This window comes from Armigeres subalbatus, unplaced genomic scaffold, assembly GCF_024139115.2.
Source record: "Armigeres subalbatus isolate Guangzhou_Male unplaced genomic scaffold, GZ_Asu_2 Contig205, whole genome shotgun sequence".
Lineage (NCBI taxonomy): Eukaryota > Metazoa > Arthropoda > Insecta > Diptera > Culicidae > Armigeres > Armigeres subalbatus.
The window spans coordinates 232,805-243,580 of record NW_026942891.1 but is presented as its reverse complement, the minus strand read 5'-3'; the positions used below and the strand labels follow the sequence as shown (position 1 = coordinate 243,580).

The window sequence follows — 10,776 nt, the reverse complement described above, 5'->3', positions numbered from 1 at the left end:
AAATGGGCTTTAAACCGCTTCCATTTCCTATACCCTACAACTTGACTAACTCTAGCAATAACTAAGAATTCTAAAAGAACCAAAGCTTGTTTCTACATTCAATTAGAATACTTCTTTTATCAAATTAGCAATTGATTAACAGACGAACCTCTGCCACAGTTATGGTCGGATCAATGATATGTACTTAGTTAATAAAATAGGTAGTTATGTTAGTATAGTATCTGCTTGTTTGTTTAGTTAAACCATATCATCATCGGGTATGAATGGGTGTGCGGGTATAGGTAGCCTGGAATTTTAAAATAAAAACCGTTCAAATAAACAAAATAAAAATCAGTTTTCAATGCTTTTTTAGTCGTAACGCAATTAAAGCTGGTTGGTCCAGTTAGCGTTATACTTTTTTGCACATTATTTCATATTAAAATTCAACGCATGATTTATTGAAGCATGTCCTAATAGGTCCTAATTAAGATATCTAAACTGGATTGTTTTGTTATGTTTATTTGAATGCTTTATGAGAGGAAGACGTCATAATTTTCAAGATTTTATTATCATTTTTCTACTGCAGTATTCAGTATATGTTCACTGCGTGGTTGGCGACGTGCAGCCATGGACCGTTCAGAATGCAGAAGACTTTCTATGCACTGCACAGGCCACTCCGGCCTTTGTCTGGTAATACATAAAATGAACTCAATTGGGTAAATGAGCTCGTGCAATGGCTGTCGATCTTCAAAGGATGTACAATTGCACTTACAAAAGACTAAAGTGCGTTGATAATCATGATTCGGAGGCTTATGGAGTGGCGCTTAATGATACGCAACATGCCACTGGACAACATGGTTTTGGTGTTTCCTGGAGAGGATAAAAAGGATAATTATTACATTTGAATTTTACTGTTGATGCATTTCGGGTACGTTTGAAAAAGTACTTTAGTTTACCGGTGGTGGTGTTAAAATTCCGGTTCTAAATGGTTCGGACGGTTCCTCATGACGACGGCACACATGTTAAGGGTAGCTAAAAATTTCCATACGATGAATGAGCTGCAATGTGGCATCATTTTATGTTGATGAAGCAGTGCTCCGACATTTACTTTAAAGGGATTGCTGATCCATTGGCACTTTATCGGTAGTGTTGAGGGCGTGCTTAGACAGCGATAGATGAAATTGTTGCATCGCGATATCATTCGCTGTGGTCATCGGCATCTTGAGGCTGTAGTATGGGCAGCACCACGGAATTTAAACTATACTATCGACACTGAACCACCCGGCTGGTACTATTTTCGAATAATCAATCAAGAAACGATGCGGTTTTCATTCAGTGAAATGCTAGAAGTATGAAAAATCGGGATGAATGGAGCGAAATTTTGATGAAAAATTAAATGCATGATGGCAAACATACACGACGGTGCTGTAAAGTGATAAACAGCGGATCGGTTGTAGAATAGGCGAATTTATCAGTGTATACTTACAAATTTGTTTTGCGATAGACGGTTTCTAGCTCCGAGTTGATGGCAATGGAATATTGTCGCTTGTCGATGATGACACCTCGTATTCCCGGGAGGGCTCCCAGTCATATAGGGTTGCAATAGTTGCATATGTTGAATGAAAAAAGTCACGCTTTGTTGTTTGCCTGTTCCGTAACTAGCATTCACGCACTATATTGTGGTTATTCGGTGGTGGATTCCTTATCTTCCCTCTTGCTGCTGCTGTTGTTGCGATTGATGATTATTTGTGTAAGGAGGCAGAGATCGCGGTTTTCTTCCCATCCGACGTCGATGCAGTTACTCTTTTGGCAGTTTTAATGGAGAAATTTTTCACGGCACGACAGCTTTTGCTGCTGTTGGTGCTGCTGCTTTGAGCCAAATAACTCCTGTTGGGAACACATGGTCTAGGCTGTTATCGGTTGTTCCGCAGAATATTGTGGGTGTGTGTTTTCGCGGTGGCTCACTCTTTTCAGATTGCTGCAACCGTAAAAAAAGATCCATTTAATGAAAAAGAAAAACACGTATGAAAAACACCTAGTTACTGCTCATCAGGAATTGGCAGCTGGTAGCAAGATTAAATTATTTTCTCGCCACAAATAAATGTTTTTTATCCAAAATATTTACCTGCAAAATTCTCCGTCGCATTTTTATTCCGTCCGTTTCGGATTGCTGCGGTTGCAAAGACGCACCAGAGGCTTCACTCAATCGAAGGAGAAAAACTCAAAGGTTCAGCCTATAGATAGTAGAATCTATAGATGAGCGAAAGCATGGCTGAGTCGATTTTTTTGCCCGTGCACACGCGCATATGACGTCACAGCCCTTAACGTTTCCATTGAAATCGTGACGTCATGCTCGTTTGGAGACACGTTTGACAGTTCGTTTGGAGACAGTGGATTTATCTTCGCTCATCTATATATTCCACTATCTATAGTTCAGCCCAATCGGGTTGTACGCAAAGGTGACGTTGAACTACGTAGCTGTACACACAGCGAAAAAAAGTTGTGTTTCCAACATTTTTTTAATTTTATTTCAAAAGCTTGCAAAATTTGGTATTTATAACAGCTAAAACTTTTCAGTCAAATGCAAAATTGATTGATTTGAAAGTTTTTTCTTAGTTTGAAGTTGTGATTTTTACAGTGTAACTTCTTAGAACAAAATTTGTAAAATATTCAAACAAACTAGAATATTTTACGTTTTTGGTAACACTGGGAGGAAAAAATAATATAACTGGCAGCTCATGGCTATTCGTCACTGACAGTTGCAAAAAAAGCAGTCCAAAGCGCGCCTAAAAACTTTTCTCTTTTTTCAAACAGGTAAATACTTTTGATATTTTTTTAGAGTTATTTTGTCTTATTTAAATATAATTTTAGCACTTCACTGATCCCTGAGACACTGATCCGGCAAAACAAACTGCTGAAACCGAAAAACAATCCAGGAGTATGTTACCAAGTCGAAGCGATTATGCAGCAGAGAAAATGATGGAGGGCGGAATAGGCGCAAATAATCCGCAAGCTACGAATGGGTTACCGGCGGTTGATTGCAGTCACCCCTGGAGGAGCAGTTCTTCGATGCGTGTAAGAGGGAGTTTGAGGAAAGCTTGATCAATGCCACCGACACATGCTGAAAAACTTGTGGCCTCTTTTGGTAAGTGAATAAGTTTGGTGCAGCAATTATTCCGTTTCAAATTATATCGATTATTTGTGTTTAATGAAGTATTTGCTTTCAGGAAGTAAATTAAACTTGGTGTTCACCGTTCGGGACAGTTCGGCCCAGCAGAAGGACCCTCATATGGATGCTCTTTCGGATCTTTTCGCAAATGAAGGAAACTTGGTGTTGATGGTTCGGGACAGTCCGGCCCAGCGGAAAGACCCACAGGCATGCTATTCCGGATCACACGTCCTGCTTGACAAGCTGTCGCCGAGATTTTCTTTGAGTCTTAGCCCGCATCATCCAACATAATGCATCAAACTGGTCCGGGAAGGGTTGATCTAAAACGTTATAATGTTATGTTATGTTAAATATTATAAGGTCAATAAATACTTTTAAGGGAATGGACGTTTCTTGCGTTTCTAAATTTTCTGTTTGTTTTTCTTTTTTAAATAATTAGAACATGAATCAGAATACAATCAAAACTGACTAGCAAGTTTATCAAAGCAAAAGCAAAATAAACTTTTATTTATAGAGCAAAGTTATAAATTTAACAGTTGTGAGTAGTTAGAATTATAGCAAAGGCGACGATTCTGAAATAACAGTTCTGGCATTGTCAATCTCACAATGCTAAACTTTCTACTGAAAATCACTAACGAATTTTCTCAAATTTACCAACGTTTTCTTAGTTTTACCAACGATTTTTTTTTGTGTGTATGTAATGTACAGGTTTTCGACTTTTCTGTTCGATGAGACCAAAGCAAGCGTGTTTCAAGCCCAGGGTGATTCTGTTTTCGCTGTTTATCCTGCTCTCCTGAGATTGAGTGAGATTTTAGACTAACATTTAAAAAGGATGATAAAAATTTTTTTCAAATAAACGAGGATGAATAACACTCTCAAGCGATCACATATCCAAATTATCAATTGAAAAACTCGCTAGAGAGTAAGAATCGTTCGATAATTGTATCTTGATTCGAAGCAGTTAGCGCTCAACTTCCAAGCAGTACAGTTGTGCTTTGCTGGAAGCCGTACGCGGGCTATTGATTATTTTTTCAAATTCTTTCCTTCCGTTATTTTCGTTTCGCGGTTGTTTCTTTGTCGCGATTAGTGTCGCGATGAGTGTTCGACGCGAAAACACGTTTCGCATCGATTATGCGAACGTGCCGAAGAAGCCGTCTTTCGAAGAGCTTCACGACTTCGTTGGGTCCACTTTGAGGCTGCAACGCGAACAAGTTGTTCGCCTACAACCAAGTAGAGCGCTTGGGTGCGCATTCGTAAAGGTCGTCGACCTTGAGCTAGCGCAGAAAATCGTAGCTGAACACGACAATAAGCACGAGACAGAAATAGAAGGCAAAATCTACAAATTGCGAATCACGCTAGAAGACGGAGCTGTGGAGGTGAAGCTGACAGATTTGTCCGAGGATATCACGAACGCGCAAATTTCCGAGTCTCTGAGTGCGTACGGTGAGGTCCTCTCGATTACCGAGCAGGTATGGGACAGCAAATACTACTTCGCTGGCCTTCCGACTGGTGCTCGGATCGTACGAATGGTCGTGAAACGTAATATCGAGAGCTACATCACCATAGATGGTCAGACCACGAACGTGCTGTACTTCGGGCAGCTACATACATGCAAGTACTGTGGCGAATTTGTGCACAATGGCATCACTTGTGTTCAAAACAAGAAACTACTGGTGCAAAAATCCTACGCTAATGTGGCAAAGGAAACTGTAGTCAACCCTTCTGCACCAAAACCCGGTGCGACACCAAAGCATAAGCCCACGTTCGCAAAATTATTCGGTGCGAAACCGAAGGAAACAAGCAGACAGGCACCAACACCATCTTCGAAAAGAACAAGCCCAATTGATTCGCAACCTACCACCTCGAAGCCGCTCGGTCCGTGTCCCACGGACACAACGACGAATATGCACAAGCTGACGAAAACGAACCTAGCCGAGCAAAGCAGCAGTCTCATGCCCCCTCCGGCTCCTACGCAAGCCACCGTGAGCCGAATGTCCACACGACAAGCAAGCGATGGGAACGAAACCGATATCTCTTCGGCCTCGACAAGTAGCAAACGGCGAGGTGGTCGTCCACCTGGCAAGAAGCTTCGACAAAATTACGGAGACGACGCGAGCGAGGAAGTGGATGCTCTGCTGTAATGGCTCTCAACAGCTACAACATTGCCTCAATTAACATCAACACGATCACGAATCCGACCAAACTAAACGCCCTCCGAACTTTCCTTCGTACGTTGGAGATTGATATTGCCTTTCTGCAGGAAGTAAACAACGAGCAACTCGCACTCCCTGGCTACAACGTCGTCTGCAACGTGGATCACGCCAGAAGGGGAACGGCTATTGCGCTGAAGGAGCATATTGCGTACTCGAACGTGGAGAGGAGTCTCGATGGGCGACTAATCGCACTCAGAGTACAAAACACAACACTGTGCAACATATATGCTCCATCCGGCACGGCACTCCGAGCCGAAAGAGAGCGGTTTTACAACAACACGCTAGCCTACTATTTACGTCATCCCACAGAGCACACTTTGCTAGCGGGCGACTTTAATTGTGTATTGCGACAGCGCGATACGACGGGATGCAATCCCAGCCCCGCACTCCTTGCTATCGTTCAACAACTGCAGCTCCTAGACGTTTGGGAAAAAGTGTGTCCGAACATGCCTGGCTATACGTACGTTACGCACAATTCATCATCTCGACTGGATCGAATGTACGTTAGCCAGAGTCTGAGAAGCAGCATCCAATCAGCTTACACGCATGTCTGTTCATTTTCCGACCACAAAGCTCTCACAGCGCGGATTCTCCTTTCCACCTTGGCCGTGAACCTGGTCGCGGTTTTGGTCTATCCGTCCCCATCTGTTGACTGCAGAGAATGTCCAGGAATTCCAAATCCGATGGCAGTACTGGACTCGTCAGCGGCGAAACTTTCCTTCTTGGATGCAATGGTGGTTGTCGTATGCCAAACCGAAGATAAAATCATTCTTCCGTTGGAAATCTACGGATGCTTTTAACGATTTTCATCGGGAACACCAACATCTATATGTAGAACTACGCCAAGCATACGACAACTACCAAAATAATCCTGCGATTTTGTCAAAAATCAACCAAGTAAAGGCGCAAATGTTGACCCTACAGCGCAATTTCACTCTATCATTCGTGCGCATCAATGAAACTTTCGTCGCTGGTGAATCGTTGTCAACGTTCCAACTCGGCGAGAGGCGTAGAAAAAGAACTATTATCACACAGCTTCGAGATGACAACAACGACATCGTTGATGGCTCGGAAGCTATCGAAAGACACATGTTGGGGTTCTACCGTGCTCTCTACGCTGCTGGTGAAAGAGAAGAACAGATAGCAGGGGACGTGTTTCTGTGCGAGCGTGTAATTCCTGAAAATGATCCAACGAACCAGCGATGCATGGATGATATAACGCCAGCCGATATCTTCACCGCTATCAAATCTAGCAGCTCCCAACAAATCGCCCGGTGGCGATTCAATTCCACGTGAGTTCTATCTCAAACTGTTCGACGTCATCTGGAGAGAAATCACGCTTGTTATGAACGAAGCACTAGCCGGAAATTTCCCAACTAATTTTGTTGATGGGGTAATCGTTCTGGTCAGAAAGAAAGGGAACGACCAAACAGCTCACGCATACCGGCCGATATCCCTGCTAAACTGTGACTACAAAATCTTCTCCCGAATTCTCAAACTGCGGCTCGAAAGCGTAATGCGCACCCACCATGTAGTGAGCGACAGTCAAAAGTGCTCCAACTCCGGCCGCAATATATTCCAGGCCACTCTTGCTCTTAAGGTCACTCCTGACGGAATCCAAGTTTAAAAGTACTCGCGTTTTCGGGGGCACACCGCTTGATTCAGAGGCGGCGCACAACTGTCATTTTTGTTGATTTAGCTTTGCTGCGTCGCAGCATGCGTGAAATAATAGAAATGACAGTTGTACGTTTCTTCCGTATCGAGTGGTGTGCCCCCGAAAACGCGAGCACTTTTAAACTTGGATTCCGTCAGGAGTGACCTTAAGGACCGAATATCAAGATTGAAAAAATGTAAACAACGAGGACTTTTGGCTTCCTTTGATCTCCGCCACGCTTTCGATCTTGTGGATCGGTCATTCCTCGCTCGCAACATGTGCGCGCTCGGCTTTACACCAAATTTCGTCCGGTTGCTTACCAAGATAGGAGATCTATCATCGTCGCGACTGCTTGTAAACGGGCATCTTTCCGAACCTTTCCCAATCGAGAGATCCGTTCGTCAAGAGGACCCACTCTCTATGCACCTGTTCGTACTCTACCTACAACCACTAATTAAACGGCTTGAGGAAATAGCCGGCCCTGATCTCGTTGTGGCATATGCCGATGATGTGTCGGTGATAACTACATGTAGTGCGCGATTGGGACGTATGAGAGAGGCGTTCCATCTGTTCGAGCGAGTGTCTGGAGCAAAGCTAAGCTTGACAAAATCGGCGTCGATATCGGTGGGCTACAACGACGACATACCACTCACTGTACCGTGGCTGCCGACTGGAAACACGGTTCGTATTCTGGGAGTTACTTTCGCAAACTCGGTGCGCTTGATGAACAAATCGAACTGGGATGAGCTCGTCGGCAAGTTCGCTCGGCTGGTTTATCTTCATTCCTTGCGTACCCTCACCCTACACCAAAAAGTGATTTTGCTAAACATGTTCATCGCCTCCAAAATATGGTACATGGCATCGATTCTCGTGCCGAGTGCCGCGCATGTAGCAAAACTGACGGCGACAATGGGGAGCTTTCTGTGGCGTGGAATTCCAGCAAGGATCCCAATGCAACAACTCGCCCGTGACGGATGACGGGGGAATGCAACTGCATCTGCCTGCACTAAAGTGCAAAGGCCTGCTTCTTAATAGGCATATTATTGAAATAGACTCCTTCCCTTTATATAAATCCTTTCTCACCCAAGATAATCCCAACCCACCTGCAGACTGTCCTTGCCTAAAACTTATCCTCTCAAATTTCCCCTTACTCCCACCAATAGTCCAGGAAAATCCATCCGCCGAAAGTATCCACAAGGTGTACATCAATCTCACTGAGGAACCAAAAATATGTCGCGAGCACCCAGCTGAGAACTGGAAGCAAATCTGGAGCAATATTGCAATGAGGCACTTGTCGTCAAGTCAGCGTAGTGCTCTATACCTGTTGGTGAACGGAAAAACCGAGCACCGAAGATTAATGCATCGTATGAACCGAGCTGATGGAGAAATTTGCTTGCACTGTAATGGTGCAATTGAAACATTGGAGCACAAGCTTACACAATGCGTCCGTGTACAGTCAGCGTGGAGGTTGCTACAGCAGAAAATCTCGTCGCTGCTGAATGGATGGCGGAGACTAACGGCAGTAGAACTCCTGCGCCCTCAACTCTTAGGTATAGCAAAATGGAAAAAGATAAGAATTTTAAAATTGTTCATTCATTATGTCTTCTTTATTATGCAATGTAATAATGCTATAGACACAGATTGCTTAGAATTCGAATTACAGCTTGTTTGATTAATTATAAATGTAATTAGATTTTAAACGTGCAAATAAACAAATTTTAAAACCTTAAAAAAATGCTACTTTTGAACTTTTTCACCTACATAACACCAAAACACAATGCCAAACATTCGATTGAGCTGAATTGTTTACATTAAATTGGTATTAGATTAGTTTGGTTAACATTAAAATAATAGCTTTTGTGTTGCAAGATTTGAAAAGTTATCGCCGATAACCACTCGCCTACTTTTCACACCTGCGAAGTTATCAAATGATAATTCCAAAAATCTGGCTGATAGTGTACCGCTGCGTTGCCTTGGCCGCTGCTTGACAGTTTGAGAGTTTATTGATAATAATTATCATTCCTTCACGTGAGGAGTCGGACTTTGCATTTACTCCAGCAGACACCAAGAGCCGAAGAAAAATTACCAGAACGCATTTACTGCAGCAGCGAAAAAGATTCCGAGCCTCTCTACTGGCATCAATAGACGTAAGCGAGCAGCTGTCGTCAAACGCCCTCATGCTTTACAGAGAAAACGCGCGTGTAAGTTAGCAGAAACGAGTTAAAAGTCCTGTAAGTTGCATTAATTTGACGTCTATGCCGGCTTGAGGTTCCCAGTTAGCCTTGAGAACAAAGGCGCAGAATCCGGAGATGGCGAGATCGATTCTCGATCCGATCTAGAATGTTTCGGGTGGGAAGCATTCTCACACCCTGGGCATAGTGTATTCATCGTATTTACCACACAAGATACATACTAATGCAATGGCGGGCAAGGAAAGCTTTTAATCAATAACTAAAGAAATACTAACAGATTACTAAGTTGAAAAGCAGGCCAAGTTCCAGTTGGAATGTAGTGCTATGGAAGAAGAAGCTTGCAATGCACTTATGAGATTGACTGATTCACCGAAACCAATTCCTAAACTGTTAGCAAGTTTCAATACTAAATATTATCATACGTATATATTGTAATACACTGGAGTCATTTTTTATGCGGATGATATGGGCCACGTGAATTAAAACAAAGTTAAACCCCTGCCTAAATTCCAAAGTATGTCTGAATGAACCGCAGAAATCCCGAAATTCGAGTGAAAAAAAATCGCATAAAAATCGATTCGTGTAAAAAACAACCGCGTAAAAAACGACTTCAGTGTACATCGGGAATGAAGCGTTGACTCTTCCTTGATCGAATGGTCCAAGAAAATTGAAAATCCATTGAGAGATGACTGAGATATTAACGATTAAAGTCTATCATATTTTCGTGACGTTTTTCGATTTTTTGCAATTTTAAAGTGTACCCCAATATAGAAAAGACAGACGTAGTTCTACGTCAAAAAACACTCGAAACACGTCGAAAGGGAGAACTTCTGTTTTTCACTGACACGGTCTTGGAGAGGTGAAAATGTATAGAGACGAAGTAGGCAGGAAAAGAGGTTCTCGATATTACTGATGATTGCCGGAAACCCTTTCCCTGCTGATAGAATGCACGCACACACAAAATCTTGTAGAGGCCTCTCTCTCTGTCGCTCCACCTGACTCCACAATATGACCAACATTAGCTGGCACTTTTTTCGCTTCCAACCAACTTCAAATGCTTCCGGACCAACGAATGCTGTGATTTTCAGCTCCAAAATAAACGCATACCAAAAATAAGATAAACAAAAAATGATCAGAATCACGCACAAACTATTTTTCTTTGTTTCGAATGAATAACAATCCGCTGGACGGATGGAAAAAGTGCGCGACTTTTGACATTTGAATTGTAAATAAACATGAGACAGAGTTGCCAGAAAAAGTTGTTCAGCGATGTTCTCACCACTATATAGTGTTGCCAAAACACGATTATTTTTAGGATCACCATCGTATGGCAGGAATATTCACCTCATAAAACAGACGATGTTGATGTTTTGGAAAAATTGTAAGAAAATAACCGTTTCATAAAAACAGCTTATTTTATGCGCAATGTTAACCAAACCCAAGGACGTTTTAAGGAAAAATACCAAACATAGGTGTTTGGTCGGACGGGAAAGGTCTATTAATGAATTTCAAAGTGCTCAACCCAACTCCAAATAAATCAGCCAAAAACTAATTTAAAGTTTATTTAAT

The 10,776-nt window shown here is 42.5% G+C and overlaps 3 long non-coding RNA genes across 4 annotated transcripts; 1 reads left to right on the top strand and 2 right to left on the bottom strand.

The window, feature by feature from the left end:
* Window positions 1–485: 485 nt before the first annotated feature.
* On the bottom strand, window positions 486–2,199 carry LOC134203668 (uncharacterized). 2 transcript variants are annotated; one of them, XR_009977660.1, is made up of 4 exons: window positions 2,105–2,199; window positions 1,466–1,957; window positions 912–1,322; window positions 486–849 (listed from the first exon to the last, which is right to left on the bottom strand). It is a non-coding gene; the product is annotated as an uncharacterized LOC134203668 (long non-coding RNA). The 2 variants fall into 2 exon arrangements; XR_009977659.1 differs by having other exon boundaries at window positions 487–849; window positions 936–1,322.
* Window positions 2,200–2,437: 238 nt separating this feature from the next.
* Window positions 2,438–3,554, top strand: LOC134203667 (uncharacterized). Its single transcript, XR_009977658.1, has 3 exons — window positions 2,438–2,793; window positions 2,851–3,124; window positions 3,207–3,554. It is a non-coding gene; the product is annotated as an uncharacterized LOC134203667 (long non-coding RNA).
* On the bottom strand, window positions 3,206–10,545 carry LOC134203669 (uncharacterized). Its single transcript, XR_009977661.1, has 2 exons — window positions 10,163–10,545; window positions 3,206–3,468 (listed from the first exon to the last, which is right to left on the bottom strand). It is a non-coding gene; the product is annotated as an uncharacterized LOC134203669 (long non-coding RNA).
* Between the last annotated feature and the right edge of the window lie 231 nt (window positions 10,546–10,776).